The following is a 26,699-nucleotide window of genomic DNA, read 5'->3' on the forward strand; positions in this document are numbered from 1 at the left end:
GAGAGAGAGAGAGAGAGGGGAGGAGGGAGAGAGAGAGAGAGAGGGGAGGAGGGAGAGAGAGAGATAGGGGAGGAGGGAGAGAGAGAGAGAGAGTGGAGGAGGGAGAGAGAGAGAGATAGGGGAGGAGGGAGAGAGATGAGGGAAGAGGAAGAGAGGGGGGAAAGAGAGGGGTGAGGAGGGAAGAGAGAGAGTGGAGGAGTGAGGGAGAGAGTGTGGGGAAGAGAGAGGCATAAGACAGTTCTGCATAGCAATGTTACTGGCTCTCCACACTGACAACTTATCAAAACCAACACTTCATAATGAAGTCCTAGATCCAGACAGTAGGACAGTAGGTCAGACTTCATAATGAAGTCCTAGATCCAGACAGTAGGACAGACTTCATAACGAAGTCCTAGATCCAGACAGTAGGACAGACTTCATAATGAAGTCCTAGATCCAGACAGTAGGACAGTAGAACATACTTCACAATGAAGTCCTAGATCCAGACAGTAGGCCAGACTTCATAATGAAGTCCTAGATCCAGACAGTAGGACAGACTTCATAATGAAGTCCTAGATCCAGACAGTAGGACAGACTTCATAATGAAGTCCTAGATCCAGACAGTAGGACAGACTTCATAATGAAGTCCTAGATCCAGACAGTAGAACAGATTTCATAATGAAGTCCTAGATCCAGAGAGTAGGACAGTAGGACAGACTTCATAATGAAGTCCTAGATCCAGACAGTAGGACAGTAGGACAGACTTCATAATGAAGTCCTAGATCCAGACAGTAGGACAGACTTCATAATGAAGTCCTAGATCCAGACAGTAGAACAGACTTCATAATGAAGTCCTAGATCCAGACAGTAGGACAGACTTCATAATGAAGTCCTAGATCCAGACAGTAGGACAGTAGGACAGACTTCATAATGAAGTCCTAGATCCAGACAGTAGGACAGTAGGACAGACTTCATAATGAAGTCCTAGATCCAGACAGTAGGACAGACTTCATAATGAAGTCCTAGATCCAGACAGTAGAACAGTAGGACAGACTTCATAATGAAGTCCTAGATCCAGACAGTAGGACAGTAGAACATACTTCATAATGAAGTCCTAGATCCAGACAGTAGGACAGTAGGACAGACTTCATAATGAAGTCCTAGATCCAGACAGTAGGACAGTAGAACATACTTCATAATGAAGTCCTAGATCCAGACAGTAGGACAGACTTCATAATGAAGTCCTAGAACCAGACAGTAGGACAGACTTCATAATGAGGTCCTAGATCCAGACAGTAGGACAGACTTCATAATGAAGTCCTAGATCCAGACATTAGGACAGACTTCATAATGAAGTCCTAGATCCAGACAGTAGGACAGACTTCATAATGAAGTCCTAGATCCAGACAGTAGGACAGACTTCATAATGAAGTCCTAGATCCAGACAGTAGGACAGACTTCATAATGAAGTCCTAGATCCAGACAGTAGGACAGACTTCATAATGAAGTCCTAGATCCAGACAGTAGGACAGACTTCATAATGAAGTCCTAGATCCAGACAGTAGGACAGACTTCATAATGAAGTCCTAGATCCAGACAGTAGGACAGACTTCATAATGAAGTCCTAGATCCAGACAGTAGGACAGACTTCATAATGAAGTCCTAGATCCAGACAGTAGAACAGACTTCATAATGAAGTCCTAGATCCAGACAGTAGGACAGACTTCATAATGAAGTCCTAGATCCAGACAGTAGGACAGACTTCATAATGAAGTCCTAGATCCAGACAGTAGGACAGACTTCACAATGAAGTCCTAGATCCAGACAGTAGGACAGTAGGACAGACTTCATAATGAAGTCCTAGATCCAGACAGTAGGACAGACTTCATAATGAAGTCCTAGATCCAGACAGTAGGACAGTAGGACAGACTTCATAATGAAGTCCTAGATCCAGACAGTAGGACAGTAGGACAGACTTCATAATGAAGTCCTAGATCCAGACAGTAGGACAGACTTCATAATGAAGTCCTAGATCCAGACAGTAGGACAGTAGAACAGACTTCATAATGAAGTCCTAGATCCAGACAGTAGGACAGACTTCATAATGAAGTCCTAGATCCAGACAGTAGGACAGACTTCATAATGAAGTCCTAGATCCAGACAGTAGGACAGACGTCATAATGAAGTCCTAGATCCAGACAGTAGGACAGACTTCATAATGAAGTCCTAGATCCAGACAGTAGGACAGTAGGACAGACTTCATAATGAAGTCCTAGATCCAGACAGTAGGACAGACTTCATAATGAAGTCCTAGATCCAGACAGTAGGACAGACTTCATAATGAAGTCCTAGATCCAGACAGTAGGACAGACTTCATAATGAAGTCCTAGATCCAGACAGTAGGACAGACTTCATAATGAAGTCCTAGATCCAGACAGTAGGACAGACTTCATAATGAAGTCCTAGATCCAGACAGTAGGACAGTAGGACAGACTTCATAATGAAGTCCTAGATCCAGACAGTAGGACAGTAGGACAGACTTCATAATGAAGTCCTAGATCCAGACAGTAGGACAGACTTCATAATGAAGTCCTAGATCCAGACAGTAGGACAGTAGGACAGACTTCATAATGAAGTCCTAGATCCAGACAGTAGGACAGACTTCATAATGAAGTCCTAGATCCAGACAGTAGGACAGACTTCATAATGAGGTCCTAGATCCAGACAGTAGGACAGACTTCATAATGAAGTCCTAGATCCAGACATTAGGACAGACTTCATAATGAAGTCCTAGATCCAGACAGTAGGACAGTAGCACAGACTTCATAATGAAGTCCTAGATCCAGACAGTAGGACAGACTTCATAATGAAGTCCTAGATCCAGACAGTAGGACAGTAGAACAGACTTCATAATGAAGTCCTAGATCCAGACAGTAGGACAGACTTCATAATGAAGTCCTAGATCCAGACAGTAGGACAGACTTCATAATGAAGTCCTAGATCCAGACAGTAGGACAGTAGGACAGACTTCATAATGAGGTCCTAGATCCAGACAGTAGGACAGACTTCATAATGAAGTCCTAGATCCAGACAGTAGGACCGACTTCATAATGAAGTCCTAGATCCAGACAGTAGGACAGACTTCATAATGAAGTCCAAGATCTAGACATTAGGACAGACTTCATAATGAAGTCCTAGATCCAGACAGTAGGACAGTAGAACAGACTTCATAATGAAGTCCTAGATCCAGACAGTAGGACCGACTTCATAATGAAGTCCTAGATCCAGACAGTAGGACAGACTTCATAATGAAGTCCTAGATCCAGACAGTAGGACAGACTTCATAATGAAGTCCTAGATCCAGACAGTAGGACAGTAGGACAGACTTCATAATGAAGTCCTAGATCCAGACAGTAGGACAGTAGGACAGACTTCATAATGAAGTCCTAGATCCAGACAGTAGGACAGACTTCATAATGAAGTCCTAGATCCAGACAGTAGAACAGTAGGACAGACTTCATAATGAAGTCCTAGATCCAGACAGTAGAACAGTAGGACAGACTTCATAATGAAGTCCTAGATCCAGACAGTAGGACAGACTTCATAATGAGGTCCTAGATCCAGACAGTAGGACAGACTTCATAATGAAGTCCTAGATCCAGACAGTAGGACAGTAGCACAGACTTCATAATGAAGTCCTAGATCCAGACAGTAGGACAGACTTCATAATGAAGTCCTAGATCCAGACAGTAGGACAGTAGAACATACTTCATAATGAAGTCCTAGATCCAGACAGTAGGACAGACTTCATAATGAAGTCCTAGATCCAGACAGTAGGACAGACTTCATAATGAAGTCCTAGATCCAGACAGTAGGACAGACTTCATAATGAAGTCCTAGATCCAGACAGTAGGACAGACTTCATAATGAAGTCCTAGATCCAGACAGTAGGACAGACTTCATAATGAAGTCCTAGATCCAGACAGTAGGACAGACTTCATAATGAAGTCCTAGATCCAGACAGTAGGACAGACTTCATAATGAAGTCCTAGATCCAGACAGTAGGACAGACTTCATAATGAAGTCCTAGATCCAGACAGTAGGACAGTAGGACAGACTTCATAATGAAGTCCTAGATCCAGACAGTAGGACAGACTTCATAATGAAGTCCTAGATCCAGACAGTAGGACAGTAGGACAGACTTCATAATGAAGTCCTAGATCCAGACAGTAGGACAGCAGGACAGACTTCATAATGAAGTCCTAGATGCAGACAGTAGGACAGCAAAGGACAGACTTCATAATGAAGTCCTAGATCCAGACAGTAGGACAGTAGGACAGACTTCATAATGAAGTCCTAGATCCAGACAGTAGGACAGACTTCATAATGAAGTCCTAGATCCAGACAGTAGGACAGTAGGACAGACTTCATAATGAGGTCCTAGATCCAGACAGTAGGACAGACTTCATAATGAAGTCCTAGATCCAGACAGTAGGACAGACTTCATAATGAAGTCCTAGATCCAGACAGTAGGACAGACTTCATAATGAAGTCCTAGATCCATGCAGTAGGACAGTAGGACAGACTTCATAATGAGGTCCTAGATCCAGACAGTAGGACAGACTTCATAATGAAGTCCTAGATCCAGACAGTAGGACCGACTTCATAATGAAGTCCTAGATCCAGACAGTAGGACAGACTTCATAATGAAGTCCAAGATCTAGACATTAGGACAGACTTCATAATGAAGTCCTAGATCCAGACAGTAGGACAGACTTCATAATGAAGTCCTAGATCCAGACAGTAGGACAGTAGAACAGACTTCATAATGAAGTCCTAGATCCAGACAGTAGGACAGACTTCATAATGAAGTCCTAGATCCAGACAGTAGGACAGACTTCATAATGAAGTCCTAGATCCAGACAGTAGGACAGACTTCATAATGAAGTCCTAGATCCAGACAGTAGGACAGTAGAACAGACTTCATAATGAAGTCCTAGATCCAGACAGTAGGACAGACTTCATAATGAAGTCCTAGATCCAGACAGTAGGACAGACTTCATAATGAAGTCCTAGATCCAGACAGTAGGACAGACGTCATAATGAAGTCCTAGATCCAGACAGTAGGACAGACGTCATAATGAAGTCCTAGATCCAGACAGTAGGACAGTAGGACAGACTTCATAATGAAGTCCTAGATCCAGACAGTAGGACAGACTTCATAATGAAGTCCTAGATCCAGACAGTAGGACAGTAGGACAGACTTCATAATGAAGTCCTAGATCCAGACAGTAGGACAGACTTCATAATGAAGTCCTAGATCCAGACAGTAGGACAGACTTCATAATGAGGTCCTAGATACAGACAGTAGGACAGACTTCATAATGAAGTCCTAGATCCAGACAGTAGGACAGACTTCATAATGAAGTCCTAGATCCAGACAGTAGAACAGACTTCATAATGAAGTCCTAGATCCAGACAGTAGGACAGACTTCATAATGAAGTCCTAGATCCAGACAGTAGGACAGACTTCATAATGAAGTCCTAGATCCAGACAGTAGGACAGACTTCATAATGAAGTCCTAGATCCAGACAGTAGGACAGTAGAACAGACTTCATAATGAAGTCCTAGATCCAGACAGTAGGACAGACTTCATAATGAAGTCCTAGATCCAGACAGTAGGACAGTAGGACAGACTTCATAATGAAGTCCTAGATCCAGACAGTAGGACAGTAGGACAGACTTCATAATGAAGTCCTAGATCCAGACAGTAGGACAGCAAAGGACAGACTTCATAATGAAGTCCTAGATCCAGACAGTAGGACAGTAGGACAGACTTCATAATGAAGTCCTAGATCCAGACAGTAGGACAGACTTCATAATGAAGTCCTAGATCCAGACAGTAGGACAGTAGGACAGACTTCATAATGAGGTCCTAGATCCAGACAGTAGGACAGACTTCATAATGAAGTCCTAGATCCAGACAGTAGGACAGACTTCATAATGAAGTCCTAGATCCAGACAGTAGGACAGACTTCATAATGAAGTCCTAGATCCAGACAGTAGGACAGACTTCATAATGAAGTCCTAGATCCAGACAGTAGGACAGTAGGACAGACTTCATAATGAGGTCCTAGATCCAGACAGTAGGACAGACTTCATAATGAAGTCCTAGATCCAGACAGTAGGACAGACTTCATAATGAAGTCCTAGATCCAGACAGTAGGACAGACTTCATAATGAAGTCCTAGATCCAGACATTAGGACAGACTTCATAATGAAGTCCTAGATCCAGACAGTAGGACAGACTTCATAATGAAGTCCTAGATCCAGACAGTAGGACAGTAGAACATACTTCATAATGAAGTCCTAGATCCAGACAGTAGGACAGACTTCATAATGAAGTCCTAGATCCAGACAGTAGGACAGACTTCATAATGAAGTCCTAGATCCAGACAGTAGGACAGACTTCATAATGAAGTCCTAGATCCAGACAGTAGAACAGACTTCATAATGAAGTCCTAGATCCAGACAGTAGGACAGACTTCATAATGAAGTCCTAGATCCAGACAGTAGGACAGTAGGACAGACTTCATAATGAAGTCCTAGATCCAGACAGTAGGACAGTAGGACAGACTTCATAATGAAGTCCTAGATCCAGACAGTAGGACAGACTTCATAATGAAGTCCTAGATCCAGACAGTAGAACAGTAGGACAGACTTCATAATGAAGTCCTAGATCCAGACAGTAGGACAGACTTCATAATGAAGTCCTAGATCCAGACAGTAGGACAGACTTCATAATGAAGTCCTAGATCCAGACAGTAGGACAGACTTCATAATGAAGTCCTAGATCCAGACAGTAGGACAGACTTCATAATGAAGTCCTAGATCCAGACAGTAGGACAGTAGCACAGACTTCATAATGAAGTCCTAGATCCAGACAGTAGGACAGACTTCATAATGAAGTCCTAGATCCAGACAGTAGGACAGTAGAACATACTTCATAATGAAGTCCTAGATCCAGACAGTAGGACAGACTTCATAATGAAGTCCTAGATCCAGACAGTAGGACAGACTTCATAATGAAGTCCTAGATCCAGACAGTAGGACAGACTTCATAATGAAGTCCTAGATCCAGACAGTAGGACAGACTTCATAATGAAGTCCTAGATCCAGACAGTAGGACAGACTTCATAATGAAGTCCTAGATCCAGACAGTAGGACAGACTTCATAATGAAGTCCTAGATCCAGACAGTAGGACAGACTTCATAATGAAGTCCTAGATCCAGACAGTAGGACAGACTTCATAATGAAGTCCTAGATCCAGACAGTAGGACAGTAGAACAGACTTCATAATGAAGTCCTAGATCCAGACAGTAGGACAGACTTCATAACGAAGTCCTAGATCCAGACAGTAGGACAGTAGGACAGACTTCATAATGAAGTCCTAGATCCAGACAGTAGGACAGTAGGACAGACTTCATAATGAAGTCCTAGATCCAGACAGTAGGACAGAAGGACAGACTTCATAATGAAGTCCTAGATCCAGACAGTAGGACAGTAGGACAGACTTCATAATGAAGTCCTAGATCCAGACAGTAGGACAGACTTCATAATGAAGTCCTAGATCCAGACAGTAGGACAGTAGGACAGACTTCATAATGAAGTCCTAGATCCAGACAGTAGGACAGACTTCATAATGAAGTCCTAGATCCAGACAGTAGGACAGACTTCATAATGAAGTCCTAGATCCAGACAGTAGGACAGACTTCATAATGAAGTCCTAGATCCAGACAGTAGGACAGTAGGACAGACTTCATAATGAGGTCCTAGATCCAGACAGTAGGACAGACTTCATAATGAAGTCCTAGATCCAGACAGTAGGACAGACTTCATAATGAAGTCCTAGATCCAGACAGTAGGACAGACTTCATAATGAAGTCCTAGATCCAGACAGTAGGACAGACTTCATAATGAAGTCCTAGATCCAGAAGCAGTAGGACAGACTTCATAATGAAGTCCTAGATCCAGACAGTAGGACGGAGACTTCATAATGAAGTCCTAGATCCAGACAGTAGGACAGACTTCATAATGAAGTCCTAGATCCAGACAGTAGGACAGACTTCATAATGAAGTCCTAGATCCAGACAGTAGGACAGACTTCATAATGAAGTCCTAGATCCAGACAGTAGGACAGACTTCATAATGAAGTCCTAGATCCAGACAGTAGGACAGACTTCATAATGAAGTCCTAGATCCAGACAGTAGGACAGTAGGACAGACTTCATAATGAAGTCCTAGATCCAGACAGTAGGACAGTAGGACAGACTTCATAATGAAGTCCTAGATCCAGACAGTAGGACAGACTTCATAATGAAGTCCTAGATCCAGACAGTAGGACAGTAGGACAGACTTCATAATGAAGTCCTAGATCCAGACAGTAGGACAGGACAGACTTCATAATGAAGTCCTAGATCCAGACAGTAGGACAGACTTCATAATGAAGTCCTAGATCCAGACAGTAGGACAGACTTCATAATGAAGTCCTAGATCCAGACAGTAGGACAGACTTCATAATGAAGTCCTAGATCCAGACAGTAGGACAGTAGGACAGACTTCATAATGAAGTCCTAGATCCAGACAGTAGGACAGACTTCATAATGAAGTCCTAGATCCAGACAGTAGGGACAGACTTCATAATGAAGTCCTAGATCCAGACAGTAGGACAGACTTCATAATGAAGTCCTAGATCCAGACAGTAGGACAGACTTCACAATGAAGTCCTAGATCCAGACAGTAGGACAGACTTCATAATGAAGTCCTAGATCCAGACAGTAGGACAGACTTCATAATGAAGTCCTAGATCCAGACAGTAGGACAGACTTCATAATGAAGTCCTAGATCCAGACAGTAGGACAGACTTCATAATGAAGTCCTAGATCCAGACAGTAGGACAGACTTCATAATGAAGTCCTAGATCCAGACAGTAGGACAGACTTCACAATGAAGTCCTAGATCCAGACAGTAGGACAGGACAGACTTCATAATGAAGTCCTAGATCCAGACAGTAGGACAGACTTCATAATGAAGTCCTAGATCCAGACTAGGACAGTAGGACAGACTTCATAATGAAGTCCTAGATCCAGACAGTAGGACAGTAGGACAGACTTCATAATGAAGTCCTAGATCCAGACAGTAGACAGCAGGACAGACTTCATAATGAAGTCCTAGATCCAGACAGTAGGACAGTAGGACAGACTTCATAATGAAGTCCTAGATCCAGACAGTAAGGACAGACTTCATAATGAAGTCCTAGATCCAGACAGTAGGACAGTAGGACAGACTTCATAATGAAGTCCTAGATCCAGACAGTAGGACAGACTTCATAATGAAGTCCTAGATCCAGACAGTAGGACAGACTTCATAATGAAGTCCTAGATCCAGACAGTAGGACAGACTTCATAATGAAGTCCTAGATCCAGACAGTAGGACAGTAGGACAGACTTCATAATGAAGTCCTAGATCCAGACAGTAGGACAGACTTCATAATGAAGTCCTAGATCCAGACAGTAGGACAGACTTCATAATGAAGTCCTAGATCCAGACAGTAGGACAGACTTCATAATGAAGTCCTAGATCCAGACAGTAGGACAGACTTCATAATGAAGTCCTAGATCCAGACAGTAGGACAGACTTCATAATGAAGTCCTAGATCCAGACAGTAGGACAGACTTCATAATGAAGTCCTAGATCCAGACAGTAGGGGACAGACTTCATAATGAAGTCCTAGATCCAGACAGTAGGACAGACTTCATAATGAAGTCCTAGATCCAGACAGTAGGACAGACTTCATAATGAAGTCCTAGATCCAGACAGTAGGACAGACTTCATAATGAAGTCCTAGATCCAGACAGTAGGACAGACTTCATAATGAAGTCCTAGATCCAGACAGTAGGACAGACTTCATAATGAAGTCCTAGATCCAGACAGTAGGACAGTAGGACAGACTTCACAATGAAGTCCTAGATCCAGACAGTAGGACAGTAGGACAGACTTCATAATGAAGTCCTAGATCCAGACAGTGAGGACAGACTTCATAATGAAGTCCTAGATCCAGACAGTAGGACAGTAGGACAGACTTCATAATGAAGTCCTAGATCCAGACAGTAGGACAGACTTCATAATGAAGTCCTAGATCCAGACAGTAGGACAGACTTCATAATGAAGTCCTAGATCCAGACAGTAGGACAGACTTCATAATGAAGTCCTAGATCCAGACAGTAGGACAGACTTCATAATGAAGTCCTAGATCCAGACAGTAGGACAGTAGGACAGACTTCACAATGAAGTCCTAGATCCAGACAGTAGGACAGACTTCATAATGAAGTCCTAGATCCAGACAGTAGGACAGACTTCACAATGAAGTCCTAGATCCAGACAGTAGGACAGACTTCATAATGAAGTCCTAGATCCAGACAGTAGGACAGACTTCATAATGAAGTCCTAGATCCAGACAGTAGGACAGTAGGCAGACTTCATAATGAAGTCCTAGATCCAGACAGTAGGACAGACTTCATAATGAAGTCCTAGATCCAGACAGTAGGACAGACTTCATAATGAAGTCCTAGATCCAGACAGTAGGACAGACTTCATAATGAAGTCCTAGATCCAGACAGTAGGACAGACTTCATAATGAAGTCCTAGATCCAGACAGTAGGACAGACTTCATAATGAAGTCCTAGATCCAGACAGTAGGACAGACTTCATAATGAAGTCCTAGATCCAGACAGTAGGACAGACTTCATAATGAAGTCCTAGATCCAGACAGTAGGACAGACTTCACAATGGAAGTCCTAGATCCAGACAGTAGGACAGACTTCATAATGAAGTCCTAGATCCAGACAGTAGGACAGTAGGACAGACTTCATAATGAAGTCCTAGATCCAGACAGTAGGACAGACTTCATAATGAAGTCCTAGATCCAGACAGTAGGACAGCAGGACAGACTTCACAATGAAGTCCTAGATCCAGACAGTAGGACAGTAGGACAGACTTCATAATGAAGTCCTAGATCCAGACAGTAGGACAGACTTCATAATGAAGTCCTAGATCCAGACAGTAGGACAGACTTCATAATGAAGTCCTAGATCCAGACAGTAGGACAGTAGGACAGACTTCATAATGAAGTCCTAGATCCAGACAGTAGGACAGACTTCATAATGAAGTCCTAGATCCAGACAGTAGGACAGACTTCATAATGAAGTCCTAGATCCAGACAGTAGGACAGACTTCACAATGAAGTCCTAGATCCAGACAGTAGGACAGACTTCATAATGAAGTCCTAGATCCAGACAGTAGGACAGACTTCATAATGAAGTCCTAGATCCAGACAGTAGGACAGGACAGACTTCATAATGAAGTCCTAGATCCAGACAGTAGGACAGACTTCACAATGAAGTCCTAGATCCAGACAGTAGGACAGACTTCATAATGAAGTCCTAGATCCAGACAGTAGGACAGACTTCATAATGAAGTCCTAGATCCAGACAGTAGGACAGACTTCATAATGAAGTCCTAGATCCAGACAGTAGGACAGACTTCACAATGAAGTCCTAGATCCAGACAGTAGGACAGACTTCATAATGAAGTCCTAGATCCAGACAGTAGAGGACAGACTTCATAATGAAGTCCTAGATCCAGACAGTAGGACAGCAGGACAGACTTCGCAATGAAGTCCTAGATCCAGACAGTAAGGACAGACTTCGCAATGAAGTCCTAGATCCAGACAGTAGGACAGTAGGACAGACTTCACAATGAAGTCCTAGATCCAGACAGTAGGACAGTAGGACAGACTTCATAATGAAGTCCTAGATCCAGACAGTAGGACAGCAGGACAGACTTCATAATGAAGTCCTAGATCCAGACAGTAGGACAGTAGGACAGACTTCATAATGAAGTCCTAGATCCAGACAGTAGGACAGACTTCATAATGAAGTCCTAGATCCAGACAGTAGGACAGACTTCATAATGAAGTCCTAGATCCAGACAGTAGGACAGAAGGACAGACTTCATAATGAAGTCCTAGATCCAGACAGTAGGACAGACTTCATAATGAAGTCCTAGATCCAGACAGTAGGACAGACTTCATAATGAAGTCCTAGATCCAGACAGTAGGACAGACTTCATAATGAAGTCCTAGATCCAGACAGTAGGACAGACTTCATAATGAAGTCCTAGATCCAGACAGTAGGACAGACTTCACAATGAAGTCCTAGATCCAGACAGTAGGACAGACTTCATAATGAAGTCCTAGATCCAGACAGTAGGACAGACTTCATAATGAAGTCCTAGATCCAGACAGTAGGACAGACTTCATAATGAAGTCCTAGATCCAGACAGTAGGACAGACTTCATAATGAAGTCCTAGATCCAGACAGTAGGACAGACTTCATAATGAAGTCCTAGATCCAGACAGTAGGGACAGACTTCATAATGAAGTCCTAGATCCAGACAGTAGGACAGACTTCACAATGAAGTCCTAGATCCAGACAGTAGGACAGACTTCATAATGAAGTCCTAGATCCAGACAGTCGAGGACAGACTTCATAATGAAGTCCTAGATCCAGACAGTAGGACAGGACAGACTTCATAATGAAGTCCTAGATCCAGACAGTAGGACAGACTTCATAATGAAGTCCTAGATCCAGACAGTAGGACAGACTTCATAATGAAGTCCTAGATCCAGACAGTAGGACAGTAGGACAGACTTCATAATGAAGTCCTAGATCCAGACAGTAGCAGGACAGACTTCATAATGGAAGTCCTAGATCCAGACAGTAGGACAGTAGGACAGACTTCATAATGAAGTCCTAGATCCAGACAGTAGGCAGGACAGACTTCATAATGAAGTCCTAGATCCAGACAGTAGGACAGTAGGACAGACTTCATAATGAAGTCCTAGATCCAGACAGTGACAGTAGGACAGACTTCATAATGAAGTCCTAGATCCAGACAGTAGGACAGACTTCATAATGAAGTCCTAGATCCAGACAGTAGGACAGACTTCACAATGAAGTCCTAGATCCAGACAGTAGGACAGACTTCATAATGAAGTCCTAGATCCAGACAGTAGGACAGACTTCATAATGAAGTCCTAGATCCAGACAGTAGGACAGACTTCATAATGAAGTCCTAGATCCAGACAGTAGGACAGACTTCATAATGAAGTCCTAGATCCAGACAGTAGGACAGACTTCACAATGAAGTCCTAGATCCAGACAGTAGGACAGGACAGACTTCATAATGAAGTCCTAGATCCAGACAGTAGGACAGTAGGACAGACTTCATAATGAAGTCCTAGATCCAGACAGTAGGACAGTAGGACAGACTTCATAATGAAGTCCTAGATCCAGACAGTAGGACAGTAGGACAGACTTCATAATGAAGTCCTAGATCCAGACAGTAGGACAGCAGGACAGACTTCATAATGAAGTCCTAGATCCAGACAGTAGGCGTAGGACAGACTTCATAATGAAGTCCTAGATCCAGACAGTAGGACAGACTTCATAATGAAGTCCTAGATCCAGACAGTAGGACAGTAGGACAGACTTCACAATGAAGTCCTAGATCCAGACAGTAGGACAGACTTCATAATGAAGTCCTAGATCCAGACAGTAGGACAGACTTCATAATGAAGTCCTAGATCCAGACAGTAGGACAGACTTCACAATGGAAGTCCTAGATCCAGACAGTAGGACAGGACAGACTTCATAATGAAGTCCTAGATCCAGACAGTAGGACAGACTTCATAATGAAGTCCTAGATCCAGACAGTAGGACAGACTTCATAATGAAGTCCTAGATCCAGACAGTAGGACAGACTTCATAATGAAGTCCTAGATCCAGACAGTAGGACAGACTTCATAATGAAGTCCTAGATCCAGACAGTAGGACAGACTTCATAATGAAGTCCTAGATCCAGACAGTAGGACAGACTTCATAATGAAGTCCTAGATCCAGACAGTAGGACAGACTTCATAATGAAGTCCTAGATCCAGACAGTAGGACAGAGGACAGACTTCATAATGAAGTCCTAGATCCAGACAGTAGGACAGACTTCACAATGAAGTCCTAGATCCAGACAGTAGGACAGTAGGACAGACTTCATAATGAAGTCCTAGATCCAGACAGTAGGACAGCAAAGGACAGACTTCATAATGAAGTCCTAGATCCAGACAGTAGGACAGTAGGACAGACTTCATAATGAAGTCCTAGATCCAGACAGTAGGACAGTAGGACAGACTTCATAATGAAGTCCTAGATCCAGACAGTAGGACAGTAGGACAGACTTCGCAATGAAGTCCTAGATCCAGACAGTAGGACAGACTTCATAATGAAGTCCTAGATCCAGACAGTAGGACAGACTTCACAATGAAGTCCTAGATCCAGACAGTAGGACAGTAGGACAGACTTCATAATGAAGTCCTAGATCCAGACAGTAGGACAGACTTCATAATGAAGTCCTAGATCCAGACAGTAGGACAGACTTCATAATGAAGTCCTAGATCCAGACAGTAGGACAGACTTCATAATGAAGTCCTAGATCCAGACAGTAGGACAGTAGGACAGACTTCATAATGAAGTCCTAGATCCAGACAGTAGGACAGACTTCATAATGAAGTCCTAGATCCAGACAGTAGGACAGACTTCATAATGAAGTCCTAGATCCAGACAGTAGGACAGACTTCATAATGAAGTCCTAGATCCAGACAGTAGGACAGACTTCATAATGAAGTCCTAGATCCAGACAGTAGGACAGACTTCATAATGAAGTCCTAGATCCAGACAGTAGGACAGACTTCATAATGAAGTCCTAGATCCAGACAGTAGGAGGACAGACTTCATAATGAAGTCCTAGATCCAGACAGTAGGACAGACTTCATAATGAAGTCCTAGATCCAGACAGTAGGACAGTAGGACAGACTTCATAATGAAGTCCTAGATCCAGACAGTAGGACAGCAGGACAGACTTCATAATGAAGTCCTAGATCCAGACAGTAGGACAGTAGGACAGACTTCATAATGAAGTCCTAGATCCAGACAGTAGGAAGAGGACAGACTTCATAATGAAGTCCTAGATCCAGACAGTAGAGGACAGACTTCATAATGAAGTCCTAGATCCAGACAGTAGGACAGGACAGACTTCATAATGAAGTCCTAGATCCAGACAGTAGGACAGACTTCATAATGAAGTCCTAGATCCAGACAGTAGGACAGACTTCACAATGAAGTCCTAGATCCAGACAGTAGGACAGACTTCATAATGAAGTCCTAGATCCAGACAGTAGGACAGACTTCGCAATGAAGTCCTAGATCCAGACAGTAGGACAGACTTCATAATGAAGTCCTAGATCCAGACAGTAGGACAGACTTCATAATGAAGTCCTAGATCCAGACAGTAGGACAGACTTCATAATGGAAGTCCTAGATCCAGACAGTAGGACAGACTTCACAATGAAGTCCTAGATCCAGACAGTAGGACAGACTTCGCAATGAAGTCCTAGATCCAGACAGTAGGACAGACTTCATAATGAAGTCCTAGATCCAGACAGTAGGACAGACTTCGCAATGAAGTCCTAGATCCAGACAGTAGGACAGTAGGACAGACTTCATAATGAAGTCCTAGATCCAGACAGTAGGACAGACTTCACAATGAAGTCCTAGATCCAGACAGTAAGGACAGACTTCACAATGAAGTCCTAGATCCAGACAGTAGGACAGCAGGACAGACTTCACAATGAAGTCCTAGATCCAGACAGTAGGACAGTAGGACAGACTTCATAATGAAGTCCTAGATCCAGACAGTAGGACAGACTTCATAATGAAGTCCTAGATCCAGACAGTAGGACAGTAGGACAGACTTCATAATGAAGTCCTAGATCCAGACAGTAGGACAGACTTCATAATGAAGTCCTAGATCCAGACAGTAGGGACAGACTTCGCAATGAAGTCCTAGATCCAGACAGTAGGACAGTAGGACAGACTTCATAATGAAGTCCTAGATCCAGACAGTAGGACAGACTTCATAATGAAGTCCTAGATCCAGACAGTAGGACAGACTTCATAATGAAGTCCTAGATCCAGACAGTAGGACAGACTTCATAATGAAGTCCTAGATCCAGACAGTAGGACAGACTTCATAATGAAGTCCTAGATCCAGACAGTAGGACAGACTTCATAATGAAGTCCTAGATCCAGACAGTAGGACAGACTTCATAATGAAGTCCTAGATCCAGACAGTAGGACAGACTTCATAATGAAGTCCTAGATCCAGACAGTAGGACAGACTTCATAATGAAGTCCTAGATCCAGACAGTAGGAGGACAGACTTCATAATGAAGTCCTAGATCCAGACAGTAGGACAGACTTCATAATGAAGTCCTAGATCCAGACAGTAGGACAGGACAGACTTCATAATGAAGTCCTAGATCCAGACAGTAGCAGAGGACAGACTTCGCAATGGAAGTCCTAGATCCAGACAGTGAGCAGGACAGACTTCACAATGAAGTCCTAGATCCAGACAGTAGGACAGACTTCATAATGAAGTCCTAGATCCAGACAGTAGGCAGGACAGACTTCATAATGAAGTCCTAGATCCAGACAGTAGGACAGTAGGACAGACTTCACAATGAAGTCCTAGATCCAGACAGTAGGACAGTAGGACAGACTTCATAATGAAGTCCTAGATCCAGACAGTAGGACAGACTTCATAATGAAGTCCTAGATCCAGACAGTAGGACAGACTTCATAATGAAGTCCTAGATCCAGACAGAGACAGTAGGACAGACTTCACAATGAAGTCCTAGATCCAGACAGTAGGACAGACTTCATAATGAAGTCCTAGATCCAGACAGTAGGACAGACTTCATAATGAAGTCCTAGATCCAGACAGTAGGACAGACTTCATAATGAAGTCCTAGATCCAGACAGTAGGACAGACTTCATAATGAAGTCCTAGATCCAGACAGTAGGACAGACTTCATAATGAAGTCCTAGATCCAGACAGTAGGACAGACTTCATAATGAAGTCCTAGATCCAGACAGTAGGACAGACTTCATAATGGAAGTCCTAGATCCAGACAGTAGGACAGACTTCATAATGAAGTCCTAGATCCAGACAGTAGAAGTAGGACAGACTTCATAATGAAGTCCTAGATCCAGACAGTAGGACAGACTTCACAATGAAGTCCTAGATCCAGACAGTAGGACAGTAGGACAGACTTCATAATGAAGTCCTAGATCCAGACAGTAGGACAGTAGGACAGACTTCATAATGAAGTCCTAGATCCAGACAGTGGACAGGACAGACTTCACAATGAAGTCCTAGATCCAGACAGTAGGACAGTAGGACAGACTTCATAATGAAGTCCTAGATCCAGACAGTAGGACAGACTTCATAATGAAGTCCTAGATCCAGACAGTAGGACAGACTTCATAATGAAGTCCTAGATCCAGACAGTAGGACAGACTTCATAATGAAGTCCTAGATCCAGACAGTAGGACAGACTTCATAATGAAGTCCTAGATCCAGACAGTGACAGTAGGACAGACTTCATAATGAAGTCCTAGATCCAGACAGTAGGAGGACAGACTTCATAATGGAAGTCCTAGATCCAGACAGTAGGACAGACTTCATAATGAAGTCCTAGATCCAGACAGTAGGACAGACTTCATAATGAAGTCCTAGATCCAGACAGTAGGACAGACTTCATAATGAAGTCCTAGATCCAGACAGTAGGACAGACTTCATAATGAAGTCCTAGATCCAGACAGTAGCAGGACAGACTTCATAATGAAGTCCTAGATCCAGACAGTAGGACAGACTTCATAATGAAGTCCTAGATCCAGACAGTAGGACAGACTTCATAATGAAGTCCTAGATCCAGACAGTAGGACAGACTTCATAATGAAGTCCTAGATCCAGACAGTAGGACAGACTTCATAATGGAAGTCCTAGATCCAGACAGTAGGACAGACTTCATAATGGAAGTCCTAGATCCAGACAGTAGGACAGTAGGACAGACTTCATAATGAAGTCCTAGATCCAGACAGTAGGACAGTAGGACAGACTTCATAATGGAAGTCCTAGATCCAGACAGTAGGGAGGACAGACTTCATAATGAAGTCCTAGATCCAGACAGTAGGACAGTAGGACAGACTTCATAATGAAGTCCTAGATCCAGACAGTAGGACAGACTTCATAATGAAGTCCTAGATCCAGACAGTAGGACAGACTTCATAATGAAGTCCTAGATCCAGACAGTAGGACAGACTTCGCAATGAAGTCCTAGATCCAGACAGTAGGACAGACTTCATAATGAAGTCCTAGATCCAGACAGTGGACAGTAGGACAGACTTCATAATGAAGTCCTAGATCCAGACAGTAGGACAGACTTCACAATGAAGTCCTAGATCCAGACAGTAGGACCAGACTTCACAATGAAGTCCTAGATCCAGACAGTAGGACAGACTTCATAATGGAAGTCCTAGATCCAGACAGTAGGACAGACTTCATAATGAAGTCCTAGATCCAGACAGTAGGACAGACTTCATAATGAAGTCCTAGATCCAGACAGTAGGACAGACTTCATAATGAAGTCCTAGATCCAGACAGTAGGACAGACTTCATAATGAAGTCCTAGATCCAGACAGTAGGACAGACTTCATAATGAAGTCCTAGATCCAGACAGTAGGACAGACTTCACAATGAAGTCCTAGATCCAGACAGTAGGACAGACTTCACAATGAAGTCCTAGATCCAGACAGTGGACGAGGACAGACTTCATAATGGAAGTCCTAGATCCAGACAGTAGGACAGACTTCATAATGAAGTCCTAGATCCAGACAGTAGGACAGTAGGACAGACTTCATAATGAAGTCCTAGATCCAGACAGTGGACAGCAGGACAGACTTCATAATGAAGTCCTAGATCCAGACAGTAGGACAGAGGACAGACTTCATAATGAAGTCCTAGATCCAGACAGTAGGACAGTAGGACAGACTTCATAATGAAGTCCTAGATCCAGACAGTAGACGGACAGACTTCATAATGAAGTCCTAGATCCAGACAGTAGGCGAGGACAGACTTCATAATGAAGTCCTAGATCCAGACAGTAGGACAGACTTCATAATGAAGTCCTAGATCCAGACAGTAGGACAGACTTCATAATGAAGTCCTAGATCCAGACAGTAGGACAGACTTCATAATGAAGTCCTAGATCCAGACAGTGGACAGTAGGACAGACTTCACAATGAAGTCCTAGATCCAGACAGTAGGACAGACTTCACAATGAAGTCCTAGATCCAGACAGTAGGACAGACTTCATAATGAAGTCCTAGATCCAGACAGTAGGACAGACTTCGCAATGAAGTCCTAGATCCAGACAGTAGGACAGACTTCACAATGAAGTCCTAGATCCAGACAGTAGGACAGACTTCATAATGAAGTCCTAGATCCAGACAGTAGGACAGACTTCATAATGGAAGTCCTAGATCCAGACAGAGGACAGTAGGACAGACTTCATAATGAAGTCCTAGATCCAGACAGTAGGACAGACTTCATAATGAAGTCCTAGATCCAGACAGTAGGACAGACTTCGCAATGAAGTCCTAGATCCAGACAGTAGGACAGACTTCATAATGAAGTCCTAGATCCAGACAGTAGGACAGACTTCATAATGAAGTCCTAGATCCAGACAGTAGGACAGACTTCACAATGAAGTCCTAGATCCAGACAGTAGGACAGTAGGACAGACTTCACAATGAAGTCCTAGATCCAGACAGTAGGACAGAGGACAGACTTCATAATGAAGTCCTAGATCCAGACAGTAGGACAGACTTCATAATGAAGTCCTAGATCCAGACAGTGACAGTAGGACAGACTTCGCAATGAAGTCCTAGATCCAGACAGTAGGACAGACTTCATAATGAAGTCCTAGATCCAGACAGTAGGACAGACTTCACAATGAAGTCCTAGATCCAGACAGTAGGACAGACTTCACAATGAAGTCCTAGATCCAGACAGTAGGACAGACTTCATAATGAAGTCCTAGATCCAGACAGTGACAGTAGGACAGACTTCACAATGAAGTCCTAGATCCAGACAGTAGGACAGACTTCATAATGGAAGTCCTAGATCCAGACAGTAGGACAGACTTCATAATGAAGTCCTAGATCCAGACAGTAGGACAGACTTCGCAATGAAGTCCTAGATCCAGACAGTAGGACAGACTTCATAATGAAGTCCTAGATCCAGACAGTAGGACAGACTTCACAATGGAAGTCCTAGATCCAGACAGTAGGACAGACTTCATAATGAAGTCCTAGATCCAGACAGTAGGACAGACTTCATAATGAAGTCCTAGATCCAGACAGTAGGACAGACTTCATAATGGAAGTCCTAGATCCAGACAGTAGGACAGACTTCATAATGAAGTCCTAGATCCAGACAGTAGGACAGTAGGACAGACTTCACAATGAAGTCCTAGATCCAGACAGTAGGACAGACTTCACAATGAAGTCCTAGATCCAGACAGTGGGAGGACAGACTTCATAATGAAGTCCTAGATCCAGACAGTAAGGACAGACTTCATAATGAAGTCCTAGATCCAGACAGTAGGACAGACTTCACAATGAAGTCCTAGATCCAGACAGTAGGACAGACTTCATAATGAAGTCCTAGATCCAGACAGTAGGACAGACTTCATAATGAAGTCCTAGATCCAGACAGTAGGACAGACTTCATAATGAAGTCCTAGATCCAGACAGTAGGACAGACTTCATAATGAAGTCCTAGATCCAGACAGTAGGACAGCAGGACAGACTTCATAATGAAGTCCTAGATCCAGACAGTAGGACAGACTTCACAATGGAAGTCCTAGATCCAGACAGTAGGACAGACTTCACAATGAAGTCCTAGATCCAGACAGTAGGACAGTAGGACAGACTTCATAATGGAAGTCCTAGATCCAGACAGTAGGACAGACTTCATAATGGAAGTCCTAGATCCAGACAGTAGGACAGACTTCACAATGAAGTCCTAGATCCAGACAGTAGGACAGACTTCATAATGGAAGTCCTAGATCCAGACAGTAGGACAGACTTCACAATGAAGTCCTAGATCCAGACAGTAGGACAGACTTCACAATGAAGTCCTAGATCCAGACAGTAGCAGGACAGACTTCATAATGAAGTCCTAGATCCAGACAGTAGGACAGACTTCGCAATGAAGTCCTAGATCCAGACAGTAGGACAGACTTCATAATGAAGTCCTAGATCCAGACAGTAGGACAGACTTCGCAATGAAGTCCTAGATCCAGACAGTAGGACAGACTTCATAATGAAGTCCTAGATCCAGACAGTGAGGACAGACTTCATAATGAAGTCCTAGATCCAGACAGTAGGACAGACTTCATAATGAAGTCCTAGATCCAGACAGTAGGACAGACTTCACAATGGAAGTCCTAGATCCAGACAGTGACAGTAGGACAGACTTCATAATGAAGTCCTAGATCCAGACAGTAGGACAGACTTCGCAATGGAAGTCCTAGATCCAGACAGTAGGACAGACTTCATAATGGAAGTCCTAGATCCAGACAGTAGGACAGTAGGACAGACTTCATAATGAAGTCCTAGATCCAGACAGTAGGACAGTAGGACAGACTTCATAATGAAGTCCTAGATCCAGACAGTAGGACAGTAGGACAGACTTCATAATGGAAGTCCTAGATCCAGACAGTAGGACAGACTTCATAATGAAGTCCTAGATCCAGACAGTAGAGGACAGACTTCATAATGAAGTCCTAGATCCAGACAGTAGGACAGACTTCATAATGAAGTCCTAGATCCAGACAGTAGGACAGACTTCATAATGAAGTCCTAGATCCAGACAGTAGGACAGACTTCACAATGAAGTCCTAGATCCAGACAGTAGGACAGACTTCACAATGAAGTCCTAGATCCAGACAGTAGGACAGACTTCATAATGAAGTCCTAGATCCAGACAGTAGGACAGACTTCATAATGAAGTCCTAGATCCAGACAGTAGGACAGACTTCATAATGGAAGTCCTAGATCCAGACAGTAGGCAGAGGACAGACTTCACAATGAAGTCCTAGATCCAGACAGTAGGACAGACTTCATAATGAAGTCCTAGATCCAGACAGTAGGACAGACTTCGCAATGGAAGTCCTAGATCCAGACAGTAGGACAGACTTCACAATGAAGTCCTAGATCCAGACAGTAGGACAGACTTCACAATGAAGTCCTAGATCCAGACAGTAGGACAGACTTCACAATGAAGTCCTAGATCCAGACAGTAGGACAGACTTCACAATGAAGTCCTAGATCCAGACAGTGAGGACAGACTTCATAATGAAGTCCTAGATCCAGACAGTAGGACAGACTTCGCAATGGAAGTCCTAGATCCAGACAGTGGACAGCAGGACAGACTTCATAATGAAGTCCTAGATCCAGACAGTAACGCAGGACAGACTTCATAATGAAGTCCTAGATCCAGACAGTAGCAGGACAGACTTCATAATGAAGTCCTAGATCCAGACAGTAGGAAGAGGACAGACTTCGCAATGAAGTCCTAGATCCAGACAGTAGAGAGGACAGACTTCACAATGGAAGTCCCTAGATCCAGACAGTAGGACAGTAGGACAGACTTCACAATGAAGTCCTAGATCCAGACAGTAGGAGCAGGACAGACTTCATAATGAAGTCCTAGATCCAGACAGTAGGGACAGACTTCGCAATGAAGTCCTAGATCCAGACAGTGAGGACAGACTTCATAATGAAGTCCTAGATCCAGACAGTAGGACAGACTTCATAATGAAGTCCTAGATCCAGACAGTAGGACAGACTTCACAATGAAGTCCTAGATCCAGACAGTAGGACAGACTTCATAATGAAGTCCTAGATCCAGACAGTAGGACAGACTTCATAATGGAAGTCCTAGATCCAGACAGTAGGACAGACTTCGCAATGAAGTCCTAGATCCAGACAGTAGGACAGACTTCATAATGAAGTCCTAGATCCAGACAGTAGGACAGTAGGACAGACTTCGCAATGAAGTCCTAGATCCAGACAGTAGGCGCAGGACAGACTTCCAATGGAAGTCCTAGATCCAGACAGTAGGACAGTAGGACAGACTTCATAATGGAAGTCCTAGATCCAGACAGTAGGCGAGGACAGACTTCATAATGGAAGTCCTAGATCCAGACAGTAGGACAGTAGGACAGACTTCAAATGAAGTCCTAGATCCAGACAGTAGGACAGCAGGACAGACTTCATAATGAAGTCCTAGATCCAGACAGTGCAGGACAGACTTCACAATGAAGTCCTAGATCCAGACAGTGGACAGTAGGACAGACTTCATAATGAAGTCCTAGATCCAGACAGTAGGGAGGACAGACTTCACAATGAAGTCCTAGATCCAGACAGTAGGACAGACTTCACAATGAAGTCCTAGATCCAGACAGTAGGACAGACTTCACAATGGAAGTCCTAGATCCAGACAGTAGGACAGTAGGACAGACTTCACAATGGAAGTCCTAGATCCAGACAGTAGGACAGACTTCACAATGAAGTCCTAGATCCAGACAGTAGGACAGACTTCATAATGAAGTCCTAGATCCAGACAGTAGGACAGACTTCATAATGAAGTCCTAGATCCAGACAGTAGGACAGACTTCATAATGGAAGTCCTAGATCCAGACAGTAGGACAGACTTCGCAATGGAAGTCCCTAGATCCAGACAGTAGGACAGACTTCGCAATGAAGTCCTAGATCCAGACAGTAGGACAGACTTCATAATGAAGTCCTAGATCCAGACAGTAGAGGACAGACTTCACAATGAAGTCCTAGATCCAGACAGTAGGACAGACTTCATAATGAAGTCCTAGATCCAGACAGTGGCAGAGGACAGACTTCACAATGAAGTCCTAGATCCAGACAGTAAGCAGGACAGACTTCACAATGGAAGTCCTAGATCCAGACAGTAGGACAGCAGGACAGACTTCACAATGAAGTCCTAGATCCAGACAGTAGGACAGTAGGACAGACTTCATAATGAAGTCCTAGATCCAGACAGTAGGACAGACTTCATAATGGAAGTCCTAGATCCAGACAGTAGGACAGACTTCGCAATGAAGTCCTAGATCCAGACAGTAGGACAGACTTCATAATGAAGTCCTAGATCCAGACAGTAGGGGACAGACTTCGCAATGAAGTCCTAGATCCAGACAGTAGGACAGACTTCACAATGAAGTCCTAGATCCAGACAGTAGGACAGACTTCATAATGAAGTCCTAGATCCAGACAGTAGGACAGACTTCGCAATGAAGTCCTAGATCCAGACAGTAAGGACAGACTTCATAATGAAGTCCTAGATCCAGACAGTAGGACAGACTTCATAATGAAGTCCTAGATCCAGACAGTAGGACAGACTTCGCAATGAAGTCCTAGATCCAGACAGTAGGACAGACTTCGCAATGAAGTCCTAGATCCAGACAGTAGGACAGACTTCATAATGAAGTCCTAGATCCAGACAGTAGGACAGACTTCACAATGGAAGTCCTAGATCCAGACAGTAGGACAGACTTCATAATGAAGTCCTAGATCCAGACAGTAGGACAGACTTCCCAATGAAGTCCTAGATCCAGACAGTAGGACAGACTTCACAAGAAGTCCTAGATCCAGACAGTAAGGACAGACTTCACAATGAAGTCCTAGATCCAGACAGTAAAGGACAGACTTCGTAATGAAGTCCTAGATCCAGACAGTACAGGACAGACTTCATAATGAAGTCCTAGATCCAGACAGTAGGACAGACTTCGCAATGAAGTCCTAGATCCAGACAGCAGGACAGACTTCCAATGGAAGTCCTAGATCCAGACAGTAGGACAGACTTCATAATGAAGTCCTAGATCCAGACAGTAGGACAGACTTCACAATGAAGTCCTAGATCCAGACAGCAGGACAGACTTCACAATGAAGTCCTAGATCCAGACAGTAGGACAGACTTCACAATGAAGTCCTAGATCCAGACAGTAGGACAGACTTCACAATGAAGTCCTAGATCCAGACAGAGGACAGACTTCACAATGAAGTCCTAGATCCAGACAGTAGGACAGACTTCGCAATGAAGTCCTAGATCCAGACAGTAGGACAGACTTCATAATGAAGTCCTAGATCCAGACAGTAGGACAGACTTCACAATGGAAGTCCCAGATCCAGACAGTAGGACAGACTTCGCAATGAAGTCCTAGATCCAGACAGCAGGACAGACTTCGCAATGAAGTCCTAGATCCAGACAGTAGGACAGACTTCACAATGAAGTCCTAGATCCAGACAGTGAGGACAGACTTCGCAATGAAGTCCTAGATCCAGACAGTGGACAGTAGGACAGACTTCACAATGAAGTCCTAGATCCAGACAGTAGCAGAGGACAGACTTCGCAATGAAGTCCCTAGATCCAGACAGTAGGACAGCAGGACAGACTTCATAATGAAGTCCTAGATCCAGACAGTAAGGACAGACTTCGCAATGAAGTCCTAGATCCAGACAGTAGGACAGACTTCATAATGAAGTCCTAGATCCAGACAGTAGGACAGACTTCATAATGGAAGTCCTAGATCCAGACAGTAGACAGCAGGACAGACTTCACAATGAAGTCCTAGATCCAGACAGTAGGACAGACTTCATAATGAAGTCCTAGATCCAGACAGTAGGACAGACTTCATAATGAAGTCCTAGATCCAGGACAGTAGGACAGACTTCGCAATGGAAGTCCTAGATCCAGACAGTAGGGACAGACTTCATAATGGAAGTCCTAGATCCAGACAGTAGGACAGACTTCACAATGAAGTCCTAGATCCAGACAGTAGGACAGTAGGACAGACTTCACAATGGAAGTCCTAGATCCAGACAGTAGGACAGACTTCACAATGAAGTCCTAGATCCAGACAGTAGGACAGACTTCACAATGAAGTCCCAGATCCAGACAGTAGACGGCAGGACAGACTTCATAATGAAGTCCTAGATCCAGACAGTAGAGGACAGACTTCGCAATGAAGTCCTAGATCCAGACAGTAAGGACAGACTTCATAATGAAGTCCTAGATCCAGACAGAGGACAGACTTCACAATGGAAGTCCTAGATCCAGACAGTAGGCAGCAGGACAGACTTCACAATGGAAGTCCTAGATCCAGACAGTAGGACAGACTTCACAATGAAGTCCTAGATCCAGACAGTAGGACAGACTTCATAATGAAGTCCTAGATCCAGACAGTAGGACAGACTTCACAATGAAGTCCTAGATCCAGACAGTAAGGACAGACTTCATAATGAAGTCCTAGATCCAGACAGTAGGACAGACTTCATAATGAAGTCCTAGATCCAGACAGTAGGACAGACTTCGCAATGAAGTCCTAGATCCAGACAGTAGGACAGACTTCACAATGAAGTCCTAGATCCAGACAGAGGACAGTAGGACAGACTTCACAATGGAAGTCCTAGATCCAGACAGTAGCAGGACAGACTTCACAATGAAGTCCTAGATCCAGACAGAGGACAGACTTCATAATGAAGTCCTAGATCCAGACAGTAGAGGACAGACTTCCAATGAAGTCCTAGATCCAGACAGTAGGACAGA

General features: G+C 43.6%; 1 protein-coding gene across 2 annotated transcripts in view; it reads right to left on the reverse strand.

Moving 5' to 3' along the window:
- LOC106592813 (general transcription factor 3C polypeptide 3) overlaps positions 1 to 26,699 on the reverse strand; it is a 93,008-nt gene that overhangs the window by 13,166 nt on the left and 53,143 nt on the right. The window lies entirely within an intron of this gene.

This window comes from Salmo salar, chromosome ssa16 (genome assembly GCF_905237065.1).
Source record: "Salmo salar chromosome ssa16, Ssal_v3.1, whole genome shotgun sequence".
NCBI classification, from domain to species: domain Eukaryota; kingdom Metazoa; phylum Chordata; class Actinopteri; order Salmoniformes; family Salmonidae; genus Salmo; species Salmo salar.